Source organism: Ambystoma mexicanum, chromosome 2p (assembly GCF_040938575.1).
Source record: "Ambystoma mexicanum isolate Mex_15411 chromosome 2p, UKY_AmexF1_1, whole genome shotgun sequence".
Classification (NCBI taxonomy): domain Eukaryota; kingdom Metazoa; phylum Chordata; class Amphibia; order Caudata; family Ambystomatidae; genus Ambystoma; species Ambystoma mexicanum.
Genome location: NC_090923.1, coordinates 705,404,531 through 705,429,081, shown reverse-complemented (window position 1 = coordinate 705,429,081; position 24,551 = coordinate 705,404,531).

The following is a 24,551-nucleotide window of genomic DNA, read 5'->3' as shown; positions in this document are numbered from 1 at the left end:
GGCCAGCCCTTGGCTTCTATCCCAGCTATTTTATCCAGGACCTTCTATGTCTCTTTCGGGAGCCCTTTTTTAATTATAAAGTAGAACAGGGCGGTGTATTGGTTCCATGCTGTGCCCGTTTCAGATCTCCACAGGTCTTGCACCCAGAGGATGAATTGCGTAGGCTCTTCCTCCACTCCCATAGTACACTGCATTACTAAATGTAAATCTGGAGTGTCTGGGAAGGTTCTCTGCAATGCATCCCATACTTGCGCTTTTATGTTGTGAAATGACGATCCATCATGGCGGTCACAGTTCATTGTTACCACCGGGAAGCCTGCCTTCACCCACACTCCGTAGGCTTGAGCACCAACGGTCGACACTAGTAAACTTTTTACATCCCCTATTGCTAATGGCACCCCTGCAGTGTTCTTTCCGAATGCGTGCATCCACTTCTCCACCCCACCCGAAAGTGGAGGGAGGAGTTTCAACAGATTATTCTTGTCCATCTGTGCCCCTGGTATGTAATGTGGCCTTCCTGCTCCTTTATGTATCAGAGGCATATGTAGTTTTGCCTTACCTCTTTTTTACTTACCGTTCCCTTCTTTGTCTTACTTACCAACATGTTCTCTACTCTTTGCCTTAAGCTTCCCTGCCACCTTGGGAGGCTTCCCTCCCCTTGGTCAAATATAAATGGTAACTGAGACTCCTCCGCTGCTGCCCCATCTTCGTATTCATCTAGATCACTCCATACCTCATCTATCTCTTCTTTCAACTCTCTTCTTCCCTGTTCCTCCCCTCCTTGGCTATCTGTTGTTGTCAGTGGTATTATTCTTACAGGTTTGCCGTTTAAATGAAAGAGGAACTCTTCTGATTCTTGTCCTATCGGTATAGATGCCGGTGGTGGTGGGGATGGGGTAGATCCTCCTGCTACACTTGGCGGTGGTGTAAAATTTGTTGCTGTCAATGGTGGTACTTCTCCTCCCCCTGGCAACATCTGGCCCCTATCGCACAAGGCTCTTAGGCGTGTTATTTCCATTTGAGCGGGCGCTAACTGCCTATTTAAATCTCCAGTTAACTGTGTTAAATTCACTGGAGGGGCACTAGTTGGTCCGTATAGCCCTCCTGTTTCATAGGGTGGCAGGGCTGTGGCCCCAGCTGCTGCCGGAGTACTCGGTGCTGGCGTATACCACGGCTCACTGTATCCCACAGCAGGCCTTGTCAGCAGCGGGTAAAGCCGAGTGAGGTTATTCTCTCCTGCTTTTACTGTACATTCCTCCCCTGTTGCACCCTCTCCCCCCTCCGGGGCTGTGCTTTTCTTTAGGGATGTCTCCTTACTTAACTCACTGCTGGGGGCTGTCTCTTCAAACATTCTCCACAAGTCCAATACTTCCCGCCTATTTTACAATTGCTTTCCCCTATATATGGCTAGCAAATGAGTTGCTACAAGATCTAACACTCTTTTCTCAAAGGACCCTACCTCCGGCAATATTGGGGACATGCTTTCTCTTATTCCTGTTAACCATTGCTCGTGATATTTCTGTATTTTTTCGCTATACAAAGGGAGATATTGGCAAATATGTGCTAACGGTGTATTCCCTCCCATGCCACCTTATCTGGTATTCTTACAGGTATTCACTCTTTTTCTGAGTATACTTACACAATGTAATATATCAGATAAACACCCTCTCGTGGCAACTTTACCGGCCTTATTTCACTGTCATCATCATCACAAATATCTATGACCCTTTTTTACTTACACCTTTTGACACTGATTACAAAATGTTACTAACACTTTTCATCAAACCTTATTTCAGAGAACACATAGACACATATGTACTTATCAACAAACCAACACAATGGACTTCAACAACATTGAACATGTACCATATATTAGCTTTAGTTTAAGATCACCCCTTTCCTTTGCTTTTGTCCCTTACCCCTCACTCTTATCTTCTCATTCACTCCCCACCTCTGAGCCCCTTTGGGCTACCTCTTTGAAGAATTCTGCTCACACGGAAAAAGAATATTCTAAATTACTATTCCTTGGGCCTCCTTACGACCCTGGTGCTAATGGGTTAACGGCGCCGTAAAAGGCTGCGGCACCGTTAACCCATTTGCGCCTGATTACGAGGTCTCTTTGCGGGACCCGACCTTAACGGCTGGTCTACACCAGCCGTTAAAGTAGGGACCCGCAAAGGGACCTTGGTGCTAAGTACGGTACCGCAATTTGCGGTACCCTACTTAGTGCCTTCCACATTCCCATTGAACCCTATGGGGTTACAATGGGAATGGGGAAGGGCCATGGAGGAAGGGGGAATTACTGCCCTGCCAACCTTGTAATGGGGTGGTAATTCCCCCTTTCTCCATGGTGAAGTCGGTAAGTTACCAGCATGGACCATGGTGCTATTAGCACCATGGTTTTCCGCCTGGGTCGTAATGAGGCCCCTCGTCTACTAAATATATGAGACTCCTACTTTTTTCTCTTTATCTCCACTTGTTCCCTGCACTGCTCGAGACAATGCTACGCATGGCCGCCTTCTACCCCCCTTCGGAGCTAGGATCCCGTATTCCTCTTTATCTCTTTTTTCACAACAACCTAATGGCCATATAAAGGATAGATAAGAAAAAAACCTCACAGTCTCACTCACACAGGCCCTAACCCCGCTTTCCAATTTTCCCTTTCCCACTGCTTCATTACCCGTATCTTTTTTAACCCTTATTTCTCAAGTCCTAGAGTCTCTGTTCATGGTCTATCCACAATTGGGTCCACACCACAACCAAGCCGTGACCCGCCTTGGCGAGCAGTTAGTTGGGTATTTGCAAAGATGACGGGGGAACCTTGGAACCTTTCATTTTGTGCGCACACTGGACAAACGCAGAGGGGATGGTTTTGCTGGGGGCGTCCCGGATCTCGCACCAGGGCACGGTGCCTCGGCACACCTGTCCCGATCACGTCGTGGGGGTCACCAAATGTAAAGGCTCACTCCCCGACTTACACATGCATGGCCAAAAAATATAAGACACCCGAATGGGGAATGAGACTAATAGAATAGGTTGCAAGGTTTAGTTGCTTTAGATAAAGTTGGCATCCAGAGAACTCTGCTCCCTCGAGAGTGCTCTGGCAAACATTACAATTACATGACAATATAAAGTAAAACAGCGTCATGGAGGACGCAACTAACATAGGGTACAAGACCAGCGTAGGATTGGATAGACAGTATAGATACATATGTCCCAAGAGACACTGCTTCGTCCGGATTGGTTGCCCAGTTGGCGGGAGGGTGAACATCACGTGGTCCGGCTGCCAGCATCCAGGAGGGGTGAGGGTTAGGGCACGATGAGATATGACAGACACAAACTAAGCTAGCATGAAAAAACTACCACTAGACACACACTAAACAATAATCATTAGTATACCTTTGAGTAAATCTTACAAACCTATACATTGCATGCAAAATGATATACCATTATTCATTAGGACGTATATGGGTGTCAGGCTTAGAGGTCTTGGTTGGTGTGATAACCTTAGTCATAGGGTGGGCCTGTGCGCATCAAAGAGATTGTGGGACACACTGACATGTTAGTTCTAAAGTGCAATATATGGTGACAGAGGTCTGGTTTTAGTAGGGGAGCTCTGGAGTGGGCTGCACAGCAGGGTCACACTTCTGGTACATCAAGAGAATACCTTAGGAGGGCACAGGGTTATAGTGGCAGTAATTTTCAAACAGCAGGGGTAAGAGGGCACTGGCGGGTTTGTGGAGATGGATGAGCTACAAGGCAAGATTCAAGCTGGTTCACACACAGGAGAGTGATCTCAGAGGAAGAGTGAGATGCTACATTTGTATATTTGTTTCAATTATCCCTGGCGCATTCATGAGAAAGGGCTTTCAGATAGAGTGAGAAAAGGTGGGTGCCATGAGCGTGGTGTGCGCGGCGCTGCAGAGGGGAGAGAAGCCTTCTCGTATTATCGATGTGAGGCCTAGTCCAAAGATGGAATTGAGGGCACACAAAATGAAAGCCAAGTGTCCCCCGCAATAGCGCCGTTTGGTGCTAATGTTAGCATACAGGCAATGGAGGCGTCCCAAAGGACCCCTCACTCCCACACAGAATTAATGTGGTCCGCAATGCACTGCCAGTGGGCCCTACGCTGAGCAGGTATAGTTTTGCACCTTCCCATCACCATCATGTCGCAGCCGTGTTCCGACACATAGCCCACAATTTCTTCCAGTTCCACATTATTGAAACTCCGCTTCCTTGACGTGCGGGAGGGCTGAGCCATGTCTGGGGTCCCAGTCTGTTCCACAAGAGCACGCTTCTTCCTCTTGAGAGGTGGTGCAGGCCCTGAGTGGCTTACACCGCTCCGGTCTGTAGGGGCTGAAGTGCAGGTGGACTGGCCACTGGAAGCAGGCAATGGCATGATGACCAAAGGTCTCACTGCAGGCATTGGCTGCTGGGTGCTGTTGCCAGGACCAAGTGCCACAAATGCCTCGATGTGAGGAGCTGGGACCAACACTGTCCCGGATGGGTGACTCAGAGCCGGGGTGGTGTCAGCTGCAGCTGCCCCTGCAGCCTCCACAACCTGGGTGCTCGGGGCAGCAGATGACATTGCTGCCCCAAATCCTCGTGGCCTGGTAACAGCACTTTCACCGCCACACATGGCTTGGACTTTGTGACACGGAAGTCGGCCTGTGAGTCATCCCGTGCCTGTTCCGTGACCAATCCGGGCTGGGCTAGCAGGGCCTGAGCTGGGGTGGTGTCAGCTGCATCTCCCTGACCCACTGGGGTGAGGGGCATAGCTATCCCTGAATGGTCCTGGACACATGGCCCTTGTGCGCCAGCCTGCCCACGTCGGCCACTGCAGCCACCTACCGCGGATGCCTCTGGGAGGTCGCCCAACTTTGCCTCCCTTACCATTTGGTGGCCTCCCAACCATGGCACTGATGTACTTGTGCGAATGGGAGGTGCAGACAACAATTGTCCTGGGCAATTGGGGTGAAGGGGGCAAGGGGGTACTAGATGGAATAGGTACCCATGTGCTCCTGCAAGACTGTCTGTGACAGCAGGGTAAAAATGACGGGTCACGCAACGCTCAGGCACCCCAAAAACAAAAACAAACAAGCATGCGACCCCTCGGTAGCCCATGTGCGTTGAATTAACTTCCCGCAGTACACTGCAGCACCCAGAATCACAAAAAAATGCATAGGCGTGGAACACACAGGCTAGTATGACCTTGTGAATGGGGTACGCGACACACAGGGGCAACCACAGTGGAAATAATACGTGCACGACTCATCGTCTGCCTGGAAAAAGTAAGAAAAAAACAACCCCCCCGCAAAAACTTGAAGTAAGCACTGGCGCAGTAAACAAGAAGTACGCACTGCAACCGTTTTGAAGCAATCGCATGTGAACCCACAAGAAGAATAAGAATCACACGATCGCTCTCCACAATAAGCACATACAGCAAAATGGCATCCTATGCGGACCTTTAACCCGTGCCGAAAGTAATGCCTATGTCATCACGTCACTTACGCACTAAGGGCCTTTCCTCGAATTACACGCTTATGTGCTGTTTTTTCACGTGCAGACTCACTCTGCATCAAGCTGTCCACGCGACAACACACAGAAGACCACACTCCTGCCTAGAAGGCCATTTACCTGCCCCCCAGATCCCTCGGCAGCCTCCTACGAGCCATCTGCTGCTGCCAGCCTGCCTGCTGCCAACATGCCCTGCTATTTGGTGCCTGCACAGAAGCCATTGCCAGGGATTCTGTTCCTGAGACCACCTCTGCTGACCCAGAAGACTCCGACTGGTGTACTATCACTCCACAGCCCAGCCCCAGGACGCAGTTGCCCACCCACACCTGCCTCGGGGGTTGCCATGTCAGACCAAACACCATCTGGGGCCAGTGGCAACACCCCGTCAGACAGGCAGAGGGCTGTCAGCTTCACTGCAAATTAAGTTGGCATCCTGGTGGAGCAAGTCCTGGGACGTTATGATGCCCTCTTCTCAACAACATCGCGCCTCGACAAGGAAGGTCGAGGAAAATCTGGTTGGACATCGTGGATGCCATCAACACGGAGGGGGTGGCATTTTGCATCCTGAAGCGCTGGGAGGTCTTCAGGTCCAGGACCCACAGCAAGGACCGGTGCCTCATTGCAGCTTGTGGAGAAGTGGGGCGCCGGGACCAGTTGACCAACATCCAGATTCGGGTCCTGGAGTGCACACGCCCAGCGCTTCACCACCAGGTCTTCGAGTTGCAGACCCGTCTGGAGTTGAGTGGTAAGTGTCCATGTGTTCTTGTCCAGTATACTGCATGTTGAGGTGTGGCAGGAGTGTGCACCTTGGCCTCATGTCTCGCATGCCCCATGTATGTATGTCTGTGTGCAGGGCCATGACAGTGCTGCATGTGAGTCCACTAAAGCCTGTTAAACGTCAGTGGTGTCTTTGTTGCAATGAATGATGTGCACCAGCATGTGACGATGTACACATGTTTGGGGTGTGAGACATGGATTTTGATGTCACCGTCATGGTCATGCATGGTGTACACGTTTGTGTGTGACTGTGAAATGGCATGGATGCATGACACATGACCATCACGATGCGTGAATTGACTGATGCGGCCCAGTTGTCCATTAATCCACTGTGACGGGAGGTAGACATGGCCAGATGCATGACTATCCAGTGGTGTGTGTGCATGTGATCAGCTTGTCCCATGATGCATGTGATGTTCAGCCCCCCATCGGATGTTCCAACAGTGCCTTGGACATGCATGCAAATGTCTGTTGCACGTGCCATGCTTGTTTGTGCATGTGTGTTGCTTGCACTGACCCATGTGTTGTGGAGGGTGATGATGGAAGTGATGTTTGACAGTTCCGCTCATGTGCAATTGCTTTGTGTCTAGCAGACTATTGTTCAGCACCCCGATGCTTGTGTTCAGTCTCTCCCTATTGTCATGATGCCTACCCCCGGACAGCTGGACCAAGCCCATCCGCCCCAGAAGCAGGCATCCGGACATCTGTTTAAACCTCAGAAGCCCCGGCTAGGGGCTATCTGGGTTCAGTCCTGGCGCCTTAGGCACCAGGCTCATAGTAGAAATCAGTCCTGGCACCTAAGACGCCTGGCTCATAGTCATCACTTACCTCAGGCAGACCATGCTGCACCTAAATCCAGGTCAACGTGAGACCTGGAGGGACTTTTTTTTCACAAGGACTACTTTTCACTCGGGTGTGGTTCTAGGGACTTCTTACCTGGGACTACTTTCAAAGCTATTTAAACCACGCACGATCTTCAACACACGCTTCGCGTTATTCTGCATTTAGCAGCGGAATGCTCACCGTGTCAGCAAACCTGCATCCAGCCTTCTGCCACGCCCGCCTTGAACACGGAGCCCCTAGGAGAGAAAGGAAAATAGAAGAAGAGGTTAGATTACAGACTTTAATCTGATTCCTCACCTGATTTCGGATCCTGCATCACTCCGAGCCTGAAGGGGCATTCTTCCGGCACGCGTCGCATCCCAGCTGCAGCGCCGCTCCATTTTCACCAGCCCACAGCATCTCCGACTCGGCGCTGCCTCCGTCACTTTTTCGGTGATTTTCAACACTTGGGGAAAAGACAAGAAAAAGCAAGGTGAGCCTAAAGAGACTAAAAAGACAATCACTTATATTACAAGACTTACCTGATTATCACCGGAGGCTTTATCCTTCAATACGCCGCATCTAGGAAAAAGGAAAAGACAGTGAGTTAATCTCACGCACCTTTACAGGACAGTTTGGGTAATACAGACTCTTTCCTGAACACCGCCAGCAACCACCAGACAGAATTTGCCGCCGCAAATCAACAGGGGAGTGCAAGAGTGTACTTTGGACATTTTGAACTCTTTAAAAACTTGGCAAACTCAGGACTCAATAATCGTCCAGAACCCCAACACCTAAAACAAGTGAAGTAACTGGTATCTACGCGCCCCTGCATGCCACGCAGGATGGAGAGCTCACCAATCAAAAATATAAGGTGAGAACACTGACCGGGAATATCGGAGGTGGCAAGTGGGGAGAACCGGAGCAGGGAGGGGGGTCTGCATTCACACCCACGGGGTTAAATACCTTTCTCCATCTACAGGAGAATATTTCTACGAGTCAAGCTTACAAGACTGAGGGGGTCCGTCCAGACGATCATCTTTGCCCTACGCTTCATGCTGGTGGAGGCCGGAGCTGTCCGGGTTCGATCTACGCCCCTGTGGGAACCAGGTGAGCGTAACACCTATCTACAGCAGCGACTGAGGAAAAGGGCGGAGACAGCACTGTGGAGCAGAGCGGCGGGGATGCCTACACCAGGCAGAAACACATGGCCCGGTCACCATACCAGGGCATGTCATCTTACGGGAGCGAGGGACTGGTGCCGCGTCCATGGCTGGAGCTGCCGAGGGGATGCCCAAGAGGCCGAGGTTGGGAGTGGGCTCCTCGGCTGCGGTAGGGGCAGGTGAGCCCGACAGGGGCTGTCGAGAGTGGAAGGCAGTGTGGAGGCATCCAGGTCGTTGGTGGGTGAGGAGGAGGAGGAGGCTAGTAAAGACTAATCTGAATGGCATCCTCTGTTCAGAAAAAAGAAGTATGGTATATGGATGGTACAGCATTCAAATATCCAGGTCCTGTTGATGATTGGCTTTAGCCACATATAATTGGGAGAACAATATTTGCCTAATTTCATGTGTATCCTGAAATCCGGCGCTACTGATGTTGTAATAAAAAGTAGTAATCTTGCTGCTAGTATGTCTCTAACTTATCACATATGAAAAAATACATGGTTGTTTCCTATTAGGAGGACACTTTGATTATCACTGGACATGAAATTACAAGGACAAGTGTAGATAGACAAGTCCATGCCCTGAGGTGTTGCTAGGTATCTTGCCTCTTATATGGACAATTCAGTACATGTTTGGAATGGGCCCTGCAGTTCTCAGCTGGATCCCATGTTAGTATGAAGAGTTTCATTTTCCTTGCATGCAGAACAACAATATGGGCTGGGAAAGGCTTTGGAGATGCTTGAATTTTTGGCAGAGACACTACATGGACCTAGCACGAAAAATACAGCTATCCCACTTGCAGGATCATATTCCTGTGTATTCAGCAGCAATGTAATAAAACTTGCCCGTAGATGAAGAAGAGGCATCAAAAGGGCTGCTCAACAAAGGTTGCAAAAACACAAAGGTGCTTTCAATTTTGAATGCTAAATTGTTAGGCTTCTCTTTCTGCAAGCATGTGGCACTGCCAATGGATGGGGGATGTAATACGACCATAGCTGGCATATGAAATATGGGGCATATGTCGGGGACAGTGAAGTAGATTTAGAAATCTGTCAGAAATTCTGAAGGGGCCACATCAGTATGTCAAATTGACTGTCCAGCGTTCCATTGGGACAGCTGTTACAGATTTCTGCAGGGTTTGAATTGTACTGGAGATGTAGGGCCTCATTACACGGTAGGCGGTAAGGGTTTACCGGTACCGGTATTTTACCGCTACCGGTAAATCCTTACCGCCTTACTACGAGGTCCCTTTGCGGGTTCGGGTATTTAACACCTGCTTTTTGCAGGCGTTAAAATCCAACCCACAAAGGCACCCAGGGAGCTAATTACGGTACTGCAATTTGCAGTGCCATAATTAGCGCCTTCCCCATTCCCATTATGCCCTATGGGGCAAAAATGGGAATGGGGAAGGGCAATGGTGGAAGGGGGAATTACCGCCCCACCAACCTTGGAATGGGGCGGTAATTCCCCTTTCCACCAAGGCGGTGCCGGTATTTTACGCCTACCGTGTAATGAGGCCCGTAATCTTGTTGTGTGAGACTGGCTGTCAGATTAGAGAGGGGCTGGCTTCTGCATCAGCTTTCAACAATGTTCTCCATTTGTGGCTGTGTATTCTGCAGAAATGGCTTAGAACATTAAGTTCAATGTTGGCAAGATGGAGTGGCCTCCCAACTAAATGTATAGTCAGCAGGGGGATGCAGAGGAGCTTAGATTTCTTTGGGTGTTTGTTGTGCAATGCAGGATTCTGAGCCATGGAACAGAGATGTATTTCCTTATAAGTGCTGGCAGACAAAAAGCAGTCTTTCTTTCTTTCTAAACTGACACACATCAAAATGCTGTTTTACAATTGAAAATAAAGAGTACAAAATGGGTCTTACATGGGATTGTCAAAAGCCAAATCCAGACGCCTACCTTTCAACATAGGCAGCCTTGCTGACAAAAGAAAGATGCCTTGAAAATGTGGGCATTCTACAGTTTGGAAGGAAACAAACTGTACCTGTGACACGCCCTGGCCTAAACCATTACAATGTAGATGATAAAGTGAAGCAGGCAATGATGTCTTGATGCACGAAATTAAAAGGCCTCATGTGAAAAAGGAATAACAAGGTTTGAAAATATCAGCTTTCAGTGTATAGAAAAATATGTGTTTAGCCCAACTAGACCGTTTCTCATGAGATTCACTGGCCCAGAGAGATTCACTTCCCCCAACACAGACAAGGGGCATACTCTGCTCATCCATCTCACTAAAGATCTTTTTGAAGCTCACAGTGCTAAGATTAGTGGGAACAGCTTTGATCAGGATGCAGGCTTTATGGGGTAGGAGATGACCCCATTGGCCAGAGCTATCATTGGCTCCAAATTAGATTATTGGTGTAGTCCCCTACCTGGCATCACGCAGGCAGATTTTCACCACCTCCCGGTCATCCAGACTGGGCCAGTGAGTTTAGTGAAAGGACTTGGTCATAGGGACCAAAATGGAGCCTGCACTGGCTTCCTTTACAGGCCAGAGTGTGCTTTAGGATACTACTAATTACCCAAAAGTGCTTTAAGGGTGAGATGCCACTCTACTTAATGGAAGCTACTATAATAAAGCAAAACACCAGATCCTTTAGATCTGACAATGCAAATCATTAAAAAAAAAACTACTCGCTGTAAAACTAAAAAAGTTTGCAATGGAGCATTCAACATAGCTACTCCATTAGCATGGAATGCCCTGCCTCCAGCTATCAGACCCTTCTTTTCTGATTGATTTTTCAAAGCCTACTGCCCCTCATTTCATCCCCTGACTACCCCAATTGAGTAAAATGTTCTGTATTGTCTTGTATATTTTGTTTGCGTCCTTGAGCCTTCGTGTAGTGGGAGCGTGGTACAAATTAACAAACATAAAACATAAACAGACTACCCATTCATGGAAGGACAATGTTAGCAAAATATAAGGATTTAAATTCGATTTGTGATGTGGCCAAGACTTGAATGACAAATAACACGGTGCAGAACAGCCTCATGATGCGGAGAGGGCAAAGGTGAAACATATGGCCTAACAAGAAAAGATCTCTTCTGCAGACTTCTGACTTCTCAGGACTGATTAATGACTTTACGCCAGGCTAAAGTCAACAATGGAGTAGATTCCCTGTTCAGAGGGTGAACAAAACCTTCAACAAGATATGCAATTTAGTGTGCTGTTTGATGGCCAGAATCATATATATGCAGTTATGTTGCAAAAGATTTACATGGAAAAGCATATGTTGTCCATTTTCTTGAGATCTTTACATCACAAAAAAAAATAACTTAACTACAATTTTAAAGCTTATCCCACAGCCATTCTGTTGCCAAAATTCAACCTTGGAAACTCAAGCTACAACCTAAAATGCAATCCTACCTCACCAGAAAATTACCTGAAGCTGGATGTCGGGAAGGTGGTAGCTTATTAAATTAGATAGTAGCCTAGAACATTTTGGGTTGATAACGGTTATAATTTTTGGGTAAATTGTGAAAAATTGACATTTGGATGTGCAACCTCGTGCCAAAATGGGACATAGTTCATCAAGTGTGGCATGAGGAGAGGAATCTAAAGATGTATATGTTGTTATGTTTATTTGTCAAATAAATGTTATTCCCATGTAAGACTTTTCCAGTGAAAAATTGATAGGTGAAAAAAGGAAAACCCTAGTGGGTGGATTCATCCCTATGCTATGCAGATGACACCCAACTTGTTTTCAGGCTCTCCTCTGCCACTGCTTCTCCCCCTCTCATCTCCAACTGTCTGTCTGCAATCCAGGAGTGGTGCGCCACCAACAACCTGTGCCTTAATGCCAGTAAGACAGAGATCCTCCTCATTGACACACCTGCACCTTCCTTACCTGTCACTCTCTGGCTGGCCTATCTTGGCCCTCTCCCTGCTCCCACTTGCGTGGCTAAGAACCTCAGGGTCATCTTTGACTCCACACTTTCCTTTTCTCCTCATATCTCTGACGTCTCCAAAAAGCCTAACTACCAACTGCACCTCCTCAGAGGTATTCTTCCCATCCCCTCCTTCCCCCAGAAGCTCACTGTCTCCAGAGCTCTGGTTCTCTCTAGGCTGGACTATTGCAACAGCTTCTTTCTAAATATGCTTGCAACCACTCTCCGTCCTGTGCAGCTCATCCAGAACAGGACTTCAAGACTTGTCCTTGGCCTCAAGCCCTGGGATCGTATCTGTCCAGCCCTGAAATCTCTTCATTGGCTTCCAGTTGCTGCAAGGATTACATTCAAGACGCTTTGCGTTGTCCACAAGGCTTTCTGGGGCCTTGGTCTACAATAACTTCAACTCTCCCTCAGTAAATACATTTCTACTCAAACTCTTCGCTCCTTCATCTCCATCTCCATGGCTATCCATGAATGAAGTGCCTGACCAGAGCCCTTTTTACCCAGCAAGAGGGTCTATAAATGCTGATGCCTTTCCTGAACACTAAAAAAAAGTCATTCGATATAAGTAACTTGTCCAACCCAAACCAAGTCTTGTCGGGATTGGGGGTGATGTCATTTTCCCTTTATTGAATGGGTGAGCCGGATAGAATAAATCCTTAGCATTTTATTAAACAATAATTTAATTAATTCCCATATAGCCTAATTACACTGGGTGATTTTGTTGAAATTCAATATCAACAACATTGTTCCAGTGTGAATAAGGAGATAGTCTGTACAGTAATTGGGTCCTGCCACTTATTTTGCCAACCCCAAAGGTTCCTAAAGGGAGGGGTATATTAAAGACAAAATTCCCTTCTGCCTCCGATGCCCTTGAACCCTGCCTTAAAGTAGAGGGGTCCAAAGGATCAACTGAATACCTGGGTATTTGTGTGCTGTGATAGAACAGTGTTTTCTCAAAGTTAAACAGAGGGAGGTCACTGATATGAAAGTGCACTTTCTAGTGAAAGTGAGGAAGTGACTCATAAAAAGTGTTTGTTCTGAAAAGTTTGTTCTGCTAACATTGCTAAGAGTGCAGCACCAGTCCAGATTCTTTTTAACATGTGATTAAGTTAAAAAAAACTTGTAGTATGTTTAATTGCGCAGGAAGATTAATAAAGACAGAGCGCTGCATGTGTGAAATTGTTTTGCATATAGCAAAAGTGTGCATATTATTCAAATTAAACTTGATATAATAATCTTGTTATGTTTCAAGGTGCTACATACTATCAAAGCCAGGATTTCAAACTGCTAAATAATATCTCGAAATCCAAGCCTGGATGGCCACCAACAGCCTTTGCCGCAATGGCGATAAGACTGAGCTAATGATCGTGGGCACACCTGAGTAAACCCGACACTAGATACTCATCTTTCATCATTGACAGCAATATAAACAACGTCTTCAAAGAGATAAAAACACTGAGGGTCAACCTCGACTCAACTCTCTCTCTCTCTCTCTCTCTCTCTCTCAGAAAACAGGTCAACAGTGTGGCGTTCTCCACGGCCTACACTAATAAACTGATCTACAGCTGCAAATCATACTTATCTACAAGCAGCTGCTTAACACTGGCCAGAGCACTTGCCTTGTATAAAATTGACTATTGCAACACACTATACCTTGGCTCGTCCGAACACATCTAAATCAACTCCACATACTCCAGAATAATACTCTGAGAGCAGCACTTAGTCTTCCCAGATCCTGCCACATTTCCACTCACAGAAACAACGCCAACTGGCTCTCCATCCGTGACAGAATCACAATACGCACCCTGGCTATCACGCACAAATGCCTCACAAACTCAGCCCCAAAATACCTGGCTGGCAAAATTTGCAAACACCAACCCACACGTACCACCAGATCATCTCACTCCCACAACTAGGTGGTACCAAGATACAACCTAAAAACAGCCGTAGGAGCCAGCTCCGCAGTTGAAGCTGCCAAACGATGGAACTCTATCCCCATCCCTCTTAGACAGGAACCCTCCTTCCTCACCTTTAGGGCCAGCATAAAAAATTGGCAGAGCAACAAGCCCCCCTCTAAGATTTAATCACTATGCTAGCCGACCACTGTCTATATATGCCACAGCTCAACATCTTGTTTAGTCATACTACTGTGCATTAACTCCTTTATCTCATTGTCTGAACCACTTGTAACCAGGGTCCCTATTGTTATCTGACCCATCTGTAACCATGGTCCCTATTGTTGTCTCCACTCTTGATCATAATCTGTCTGCCTTATTATGTTGTAACCTCTACGTTTTTCAAGCGCACAGTTACCTCAGGGTTTGGCGCGCGATACAAATAATTAACAAATACAACAAAAAAAAATGAACACTAGGCAGAGTGTTTTGACTGTACATGTTGCCGGCTTAAAAAAAGTTACTGATCTATATTATCCTGAACTGATTTGTGTTTTCAATATGTGTAAAACAAAAATATTAAGAAAGAAAAGCACTTGGGCCACTGAGCGAGGTGGTGTGATCTATATTCTCCTACTATTTAAACATACATTCTTTGTGTACACCGGCCTGGTTCTTGGCCTATCTGTGTGGCTGTACATGAGTGAGAGACAAGGCTAGATTGATTCACATTATTGATATATAATCTGTGTTGCTTTCGATTGGGGAGGGAATGAAATCCCTATTTTAAGGATGGCCCGTAGATATATCACTATAATTGGCACCAACAGGATCATTGGGAATTTGTTTAAGTGGCTGCATTATTGGGCAAAGTGGTCTGAAGGAGACAAAAACGGACTTGGGTTAAGCAGCTTGGCTGCATGTTTCGAGAGATGGTGATCAACTTGTCGGGTAGCCCTGATAAGGTGACAGCTTTTGCTGATATTGCTTGGTTTAAAGACAGAGATTTAATTGCTGAATGTGGTAACAGTAAATCTGGGAGGAAATTAAATGTTATAAGGGAATGACTGATGAAAAAAAGGTTCCGCATGGGGGTAAAAGTGTCTGGACACTATGGGGATCTGGACAACCTGCTTCCTAGAACAATGTGAATGGAAGCAAATAATTTATTGACTACAGACAGCCAAGAAGAAGTGGAAGCAATGCATTTAAAGGCTTGTTGAGAGGTTATTTGAGTATAGGAGGGACTTAGAAAGATTGCGGGATGAGGATGGTGAAGACGACAGTATGTATGTACAGAAACGGTTCCATCCGTGTCGTAGATCGGCATCTGAGGAAGTACGAATCTGTACCAAAGATGTGATTCGATGGATTTCGGATTCATCAATACCTCCGGATTAAGTATATGACACGTATAGACAGTATACAGTAGAAATGCAGAGGAAGGTGATTCAGGTAATGGTACAGTACCTGCAGGATGAATGTGTAAGGAAGAAGGTTAGTTGTCCTACAGAGTTATTGGGTATTTGCAAGAGGGCTTTTTCGCCCGACACGTCTTCGGCTGCCTTAGCGCTCGACCTGGCTCTGTTGCTCAGTAAGCGGTCGGAGTTACCTATATCTCAGTTGCCAATGAGAGAGGTTCCTCCGACATTTGTCCCAAAGATTGAGATTCCCGCTAACACTGAGACAGGTGCACCCGCGGTGGACATCCCTGCACATTATGTATCTCAATTTGTTCACGTCCTGTTTTCGCGACAGGAAGTGAACACTATTAGACAATCAATTCCCGATATTAGGAAAAATCCGACAGGATTCTACAAAGAGATAGAGTCCGTTTTGCAGTCCTCTGTGTTCACCTTAAGTGATATTGACTTGCTATTCCCTGTACTCCTGCCCGTAGATTTATGGAAGCAGGTTCGAACAATAGACGATGTGCCAGGGTTGGGAGATACGCGGGCTAACATGACTAGGTTTGATGGGGAAAGACCAGCTGGTGAGAAACCACCTCAGGTAATACTCACTTTGCCTGATAGAATTGTCGCAAAATTGAAAACCATAATTCCTGAGAAAAGAATTATTTGGGACAAGCTTACGGCCTGTGTTCAAGGAAAAACTGAAGGTGCCACCAAATTCTTTAATAGATTCGAACAGGTATTCTCTGACTTCAGTGGACAGGACTTGGGCACAGAGTCTGGGAAAAGGTTGTTTGTAGACAAATTTGTACGTGGATTGTTGCCCGACATCTAGTCACAGATTATGTCCTCTGAAAGCGCTTGGCAGGTGAAATCCCAATCTGAAGTTTTACACATGGCTCAGTATTATGAGAACCGTGTTAATAATGAAAAAGAGAGAATAGAGAAGAGGAAAAAGGAGATTTGAAGACTAAAGTATTGTTACAACAAATTATTAGAAATCCCAGAGGAGGTAATTTACAGACCAGAGGTCAGTATGTTCCAAAAGGGAACGTTCCCTTGGGTCCCGTGAATATTAATCAATGTGCCTATTGCCACCAGGAAGGTCATTGGCATGCACAGTGCCCCGTCCTTCGACAAAGGTCAAACAACACATTTGGGAGTATGGGTAGACGACGATCTAGAGGTCGCCCCAGAGTGGGGGGCCCTGATAGAGGTCAGTTGTCGCAAGATCTTCAGCAACCTTTTTCACGGCAAAATCAGACTTCGAGTGTGGACACAAGAAACATATTTGATCACCCTTCTGCTGCCTACCTTTCTGAAGAGCTTCCTTCCGATGACATTTTATTTTGTTAGGATTGCCCGAAGCAGGGTTTGGAACCCTCACCTATTCCCATTAGTCAAAAAGGTCCCTACGTTGAATTGTTAGTGGAGAATAGGAAACATCAGTTCTGATAGACACTGGAGCACAGAAGTGCTCCATTGATCATTTTCGGGTTCCAAACGTTCCATTGTCAGGGCAAACTAATGTTTCTGTAGGGTTTTCTGGCATACCAGATGCTTGTCCGGTTTCTTCGCCAGTGCCTGTTTCTTTGGGTCCCTTCACGGACCACTGTCCATTCCTCTTGACTTCAAACTGTGGAGAGAATTTGCTGGGGTTAAATCTGTTGAAGAAACTAAATGCAGTAATTCATTGTTCCTCTGACGGAGTGCGGCTGACGGTTTCACCACAGCAACTTCCCAGCTCTCAGTTTTTGACTCAACCATTGCCTCCTGAGCTTAGCGTTGTCCCGGAATGTTTGTGGGCGGTTGACAACAATGATGTTGGGGTACTACAGATTGAACCCGTTAACATAGTTTTGAAACATGGAGTTAAACTACCACGCATTCCGCAATATAAAATATCAGTTGAGGGCGAGTGTGCTTTGAAGTGCATTGTCTCTGATTTTGTGCATCGAGGAGTGATTGAAGAGATTGCAGGTACTTTATGTAACAGCCCGATTTTACCCGTGTACAAGAAAGGCGACAATGCAATCCCATTCCGTTTCATAATTGATCTATGCGCCATTAATAATGTTGTCGCCCCACAATTTCCAATTGTGCCTGATGTGACAACGATACTAACGATGATCTCTGCTACAGCTACGCACTTTAGTGTTGTGGATCTGAAGAATGCTTTATTCAGTATTCCTATACAAAAGGAGAGTAGATATTTGTTCGCGTTCACCTTGGGGGGACGTTCGTTCACATTTACTCGTGCACCTCAAGGTTATACTGAAAGTCAAAGCATTTATAGTAGGGCTTTGAAAGAGCAGCTTGACACCCTTGAATTGCCATCCACTTGTGCACTGCTTCAGTATGCCGATGACTTGCTTTTAGCTGCAGATTCTGAAAGTGCTTGTATAGAAGGAACTGTATTGTTGCTTATTCATTTGGCTGAACACGGTCATAAAGCTTCGCGTAAAAAATGTCAATATCTACTGTCAAAGAAGGGGAGAAGATTGACACCTGAAAGAATAAAACACATTTCTGGCATGTCTGTTCCAAATGCACAGAAGGAAGTCAGAGCCTTAATAGGTATGGCTTCTTACTGTAGGCTGTGGATCCCGAACTTCTCACTAGTGATAAAACCGATGTTGGCCTTGACAAAGAAGGGCATTTCTTCACCGCTGCCATGGAAGTCGGAACATCAATGATCATTTGAGCTTCTCAAAGCCGCGTTATGCTCTGCACCGGTTCTGGGTACTCCAAATTACAATAAGGCCTTTGTGTTGTTTGTGCATGAATGTGATGGATGTGCTTTGGCTGTGTTAACACAGGAACACGGAGGGAAGAATAGACCGTGCGGCTACTACTCTTCCGCCCTTGACCCTGTCGCATGCGCTTTGCCAAAATGTTTTCGAGCTGTCGCTGCTGCTGCCGCGTCTGTGAAACAGAGTGAGGGAATGGTCCTAGGCCATGATTTAATCCTGATGGTACCTCACTCTGTAGATGTCCTATTGAATAAAACCCAAACACAGCACCTCACCTCTGCATGGCTGATGAGGTATGAATTAACTTTGTTTGCCCCTCACATTCAAATTAAGAGGTGTTGTGTTCTTAATCTGGCTAACTGCTACCTTTCCCGCAAAATACTGTTTGCGGTGACGAAGAATCACAAGACTGCCTGTATACTACTGAACAGGAAACGAAGGGCATGTTAGACCTTATAGATACTCCTTTGGGCAATGCGGAAGGGGAGCTGTTTTGTGATGGCTCCTGCTTCAAACTCCCGGATGGTACATCTACAGCTGCCTATGCAGTTACTACATTGAGTACGGTGTTGAAACTAAGAGAATTCCGCATAACTCTGCGCAGGCCGCAGAGATTATAGCGTTGACCCGAACTTGTGAACTCTCCGAAGGGCATACAGTAAACATATATACTGATAGCCAGTACGCCTTTGGGGTGGCTCACAACTTTGGGAGGCTCTGGTCGGAAAGAGGGTTCCTAACCTCACATGGGACCAAGATTCAGCATGGCCCCCTGATAGTGCAGTTGCTCTCGGCACTTGCGCTCCCTAGTAAGTTAGCGATTATGAAATGTGCAGCGCATCGTAAGGTGATAGACGATGTGGGAAAAGGGAACGCTTTTGCTGACCAGATAGCCAGGCAAACGGCCACAGACCTTAGCGCAGACATGTATGCTCTAAGAGAAACAAAAGATGCCTATGTAATGGATGAGGGTATTGGGTCTGTGCGAGATATCCAAGCTGATGCCACGATAGAAGAATCTAAAAGGTGGGCCGAAGGGATGGGGAAAATAGATGACGATGGGTGTTGGGTGGATACATCTGAAGGGAAATGGTTGCTCCCTGATTCATATGTGCTGGCGATGGTTACGATGGCACACGGTCCTACGCATGTGTGTGCTCAGCAGATCACAAAAATGTTAGAGCAAGTCTGGGTAAATGATAACATTTTGAAGATCGCACAGCGCTATGTTCAAAATTGTATGATTTGCTTACAGCACAATGTGGGGAAGGGGACAGTAACTCCAAGGGGTAGTTTTGGGCCTCCTTCTGTTCCCTTCGAGGTCATAAACTTTGATTTTATTGAGATGGAACGGTGTAACAATCTAAAATATGTCCTTGTGATCATTTGTGCTTTTAGTAAATGGGTTGAGGCTTTCCCCGTTAAGGATGCTACTGCCATGACCACTGCAAAGACTATGGTAAAGGAATTCTTTCCACGATTTGGGCTGCCAAGAGTAATTTGGTCGGACAATGGTCTCCATTTTGTTGCAGGAGTAATTTTGCAGATATTCACAGCGTTCCACATTGAAAAGCGATTTCACTCGGCTAGACATCCTCAAGGTGCTGGGTTGGTAGAGAAACATAACGGTATCCTAAAGAATAAGCTTGCTAAAACATGCGCCGGCACCAAACTGAAATGGCCGGACGCCTTACCTATTGTATTGTTAGCCATGTGTGCCACACCTCAAACTAAGACTGGCTCTTTCTCCATTTGAGGTAGTGATGGGGAGACCTGCTAATATTTGGGGTCTTCCGAAGCCCAAAGCCCTGAGGGAGGTTGAAAATGTATTGCTTGTGGACTACTGTAACCAGTTGACTAAAAATCTGTATCTCATTTATCATCAGGTTCAATCAGCTTTACCTGTACGGTTTACGGGCCTAGGACACAATATTCAGCCTGGAAGTTGGGTCCTGGTGAAGTCCTACGAAAGGTCTTCCTGTCTCGCGCCTCGCTGGCGGGGACCCTACCAGGTGCTGTTGGTCACCCAGACAGCAGTGTGGGTGGCTGGAAAGAAGCATTGGATCCACGCGACGCATGTCAAGAAACTTCCTCACCCAACGCCACACGCTACAGAAGAAGCAGAACCCCTCGCTGATGCTACAATCTCAGATCCTGGAGTAGCAAATAGCACTGTGAGTGTGTTGGAAAATTTCTCTGAGCCCGTGGGGCTTGGGGAACAGACCATTTTGTCTCCACACTCTTTGGAAAGGTCACTTCCTGAAAACGTTGTTTCAAGTTCTGCTACTTCCATCGCCTCTGATATGTTGCTTCCCTCAGGAAGTGACGTTACCTTATTTCCGGATCAAACAGTACCGGGAATTACCAGGTACGACCTTCGACAAGAAAATAGGACTAAGGTACGAGTTTTGCCTGTGCATCTGGAGAAGAAAAAAGAGTCATTAAGAGTTTTGTTCTTGCAAAAGAAAGTTTTTGAAAGAAAGGGGATTCTGCTGGCGAGGGTTAGGGGAGGACTAAGAAGTCGCGCAACCTTAGTGTCGCCAGCAACGAATATTGGGGTCGTCGATTGAGAAACTACGATGCCTGCCACCTCCACCGCTGCTTCTCGCATTGGACTTGTAAATAAGGGGGTGACCAACTCGGACAATGAACAATGTGCCAGGGCCCTGAAAACGTATTGCTGTGTTGTGTAAATAGTAATTGGAATTTGTATAGTTACTGCCGTGGGACTGTGGTACTTCGAAGAAATGTATCCTCTAGAGCCTCTTCTGCCAATTGAAATTGTACCTACTGCTTTGACTCCCTCTGTACACCTTCTTACTTTGTCACCGTAGGACTCCCAGCATAGACGAAAGTACCATAATAACACTTTAATGATAATAATGAATTCAACGCATGCCATTTTTAATAAGAGTAATTGCTGGATTTGCACCCATTTACCGAAACATGGGAACAAGGGGCTAGGATGTTATATTCACCCTTTAACTTTAACGACTGCTTGCTCTGCTTCTCTTAGAGCACTATTCTTTGGCTGTTGGAATGATAGCATCTCAGGGGACTTTAATGGAACTAATTTAAATAATTTTGAGAAACGTGAATTGACTCCCCTGGGATGCTCGCTTTTTGCAAATAGAAGTAAACCTAATGTTGCTTCTATTAGGCCATCTGATAAACTTTCTCTTCCTTTCCAAACTTTAATTTCCTTTAAAATGGCTCCGATAGGCAATAAGGACGCTGTGCCTCCTTCCTACTCTATTACCCATAGCCCCGATTCAGTCCCCTTTTGTGTGCAAAGAAATGGCACTCGGTCAATGGGAGATTTTGAAGATTGTGTGAACATTGTAAATTTGACCGGGGAGAACAGGCCTCTGTATGTAGGGCAGCCTGTCTATTTTGTTTGCGGTAGTACAGCATTTCCCTGGTTGCCCAAGGCTTGGCAGGGAACCTGTTATTTAGGAATCCTGTTACCTGGGGTATTCATAGCTAGTACATTGGAAGTTTTTAAGGCTCGCCCACGGCGGGACGAGAATGGAGATACCCCATGGCAAATATTGGGAGATATAACAAAATCAGTTGTGCCATTTTGGGGACAGATAGAGAATTCTGAAAATATTAGGGGGCTAGCAAGAGTACTGGAGAGAACCATCAACTGGACCACGGATATACTCTACAATATGATACTGGAACAGAAAGCAATAAGATTGGTGGCGCTCCAAAACCGGATGGCATTAGATGTCATTCTGGCAGAACGTGGTGGAGTATGTAAATTAGTGGGGTCTGCTTGCTGTGTTTTCGTACCAGATTCCTCACCGACAATTTTTAAAGCAATACAGAACTTGCACGTCCTTAGTTCAGAAGTGCATGTTCCTGTGGGAGATTGGAGTATTAGTGCTTGGTTCTGGGATTCTCTATGATCCTGGGGTTGGAAGGTGCTTTCTGTTATACTGGTTATTTTGGGAATCCTGCTATTCCTTTGTTGCTGTATCCAGTGTCTACCTAGTATATGTGCAATGCTAGGGGGATGTTGCGCTCAGGCAGTGAGCACGATAGGGCACAAAATGTATGCCCCAGATACAGCATCTAAAGAGTTTGTGTTGCAAGAGGTTCTGGTGAACGACCTAATGGCTATAGATATTACAGATAACGATTCAGGATGTATGGATGACGATGCATGGATTTATTTACAAAGACATTAGAAATGATATTAGCACTTGGCATAGGCCAAAAGGAGGGTTTGTCGGAATAGAAACAATATTATGCCTCCTATCGTAACAATTGTATGTGTATTGGCCTACGCCAAGTTGTCTAAACATCATGTGCAAACGAACTCCACGGCAAGGTCTTGACCTTAGAGAAAGTAATGTAAGTCGCCATCTTGGGTTGAGCCGCCATTTTAGGTTCTCTTGCTATGTAGAAATCACCCTGAACATCAAAATGGAGTCCGAATGACATTCTGAGTAAGATTCTGGCCGTTGTGACCTCCGTACAATTGAATAAATTAATATGCCTGCAGGCCACTTGTCGGGGTCGCAAACTGAGACCTTGTCCTACCGTTGACCTATATGTAAATGTACAACTATATCAGTGAAACTAATCGAAATGCATATATTAAAGGATTGACCTGGCAAGGAACCCAAAGACCTGTTTCGCAGAATGGTTAACCCGCAAGAGGGTTGGCCAAGGGCTGGACAAATTGTATAAAAAGCCCGGGTATTCCAATGTGCGGTCTCTCTCACTAACACATCGAACCCTCGTTGAAGTTCGTTATGTTATTCTGAGAGCCGAATAGCTATCCGTTTGTCAATTGACTTGGTAACTGTTGTAGCTTTTAAATAAAGAACTTGTATGTTTCTTTGTAACATGTGTTGGTGTGTTTCTTTTTGGGCTTCCCGGCCTCATATTATTTTTTGTTTCCACAATATGCAATCTTTTTTTTCACTGAGGAATGATCCCTCGATTCTTTATTTCATCATCAGTTTCTATAAGGTCCATACATCTTCTTCAGCCAGTCTTCTCCGTGTGTCACATTTGTTTCTTGTGATGTCACCAGCTTCTCTTTCTCTCGTTTTCATATTCCTTCGGGGACCTCTTCCAAGTGATTATCATCTCTTCAGGTATACATCTTGTATGACTTTCTTAATGGATACATCTTCTTGAACACTCCTCGCGGTATGGGCGTAACTACTGGTATCAAGCATGGTGCAGTTTCAGGTTTACAACATACAGGCAGTAGGGGGGCGGGACTTCCTGCAGAGGCATTCGGCTGTTCCTCTACACTTGCTCACCCACACCTTCTGATCCACCCTTTGTGGGGATATCTGCCTGCTCGCCGTCACTTAGTGAAATATCCAATTCTCCCCTCCCACCTCCAACTACCTTTCTGACCATCCTTTGGTGGAATGGGTCTCTGATGCTCTCACGTTCCGAATCAAACGGCTGAGCGCCTACTACTGCCCAACGCCAACAGGCCTTACCCTTGATGTGGGATGACTGCCATCTGTGGGCTGCGTCCCAGGGCACTAAGCACACCCAGAATGCTCCCGACATGCTGCTGACTTCCTCTGTTAGCCCGCAATCAAAAGGGTACACAGTCCTTTCATCAGGGGATGAAAGGATGCTGGGTTTTTCACCGTTGTCATTTCAACATGAAGACTCATCGAATTTTGTTGGGGGGTTAAAAAAATATATAAATGGGGTGTGGGTTTCCGGGATTGTTAAATAATTAAAGGGGATGTGGTTTGGGGGGTTACACCCCTAAAATAATAATAAAAATAAAAACAATGAGTTTTCCCGTTGAAATATCAACAGAGAAAATCCCATCGTTGTTTCATCCCACAATGAAATGACATGGAACCATCAAAAGTACTTTCTAGCAATATTACCATTCTAGGAGCTGTGATTAAGCCCATAAATCCTACGCTCAGGAGCGTCTAGAAGAAGTAATTATACACTCCAAGTGGGGTAAAAGTAGGCTGCGCAGTCCCTGTTAGTTGATGACTTAAACCCCCATTGGGGTATCTTAGGGACAGGCAGCAATGAGCGCTGGAGAATATACTTCTGAAAGCTGGCTTGCATGTCCATGTTGCTGTCTGTCTATCTGTTATTGATGAGAGTGCACTTATGTGAATGTTTTCAAATGTGATGATAGGAAAAACCCAGCAAAATAATGAAAAAATAGCCAGAAAATGTGGCTAGTTTGAACCCTTACAGTAGCCAGGCGCTGGGAGCCACAGGATTAATTTTTTTGTATTTACATACTTGACATCTTAAGCAAGCCAAAAAGCTTAGAAAGATATAAATACACAT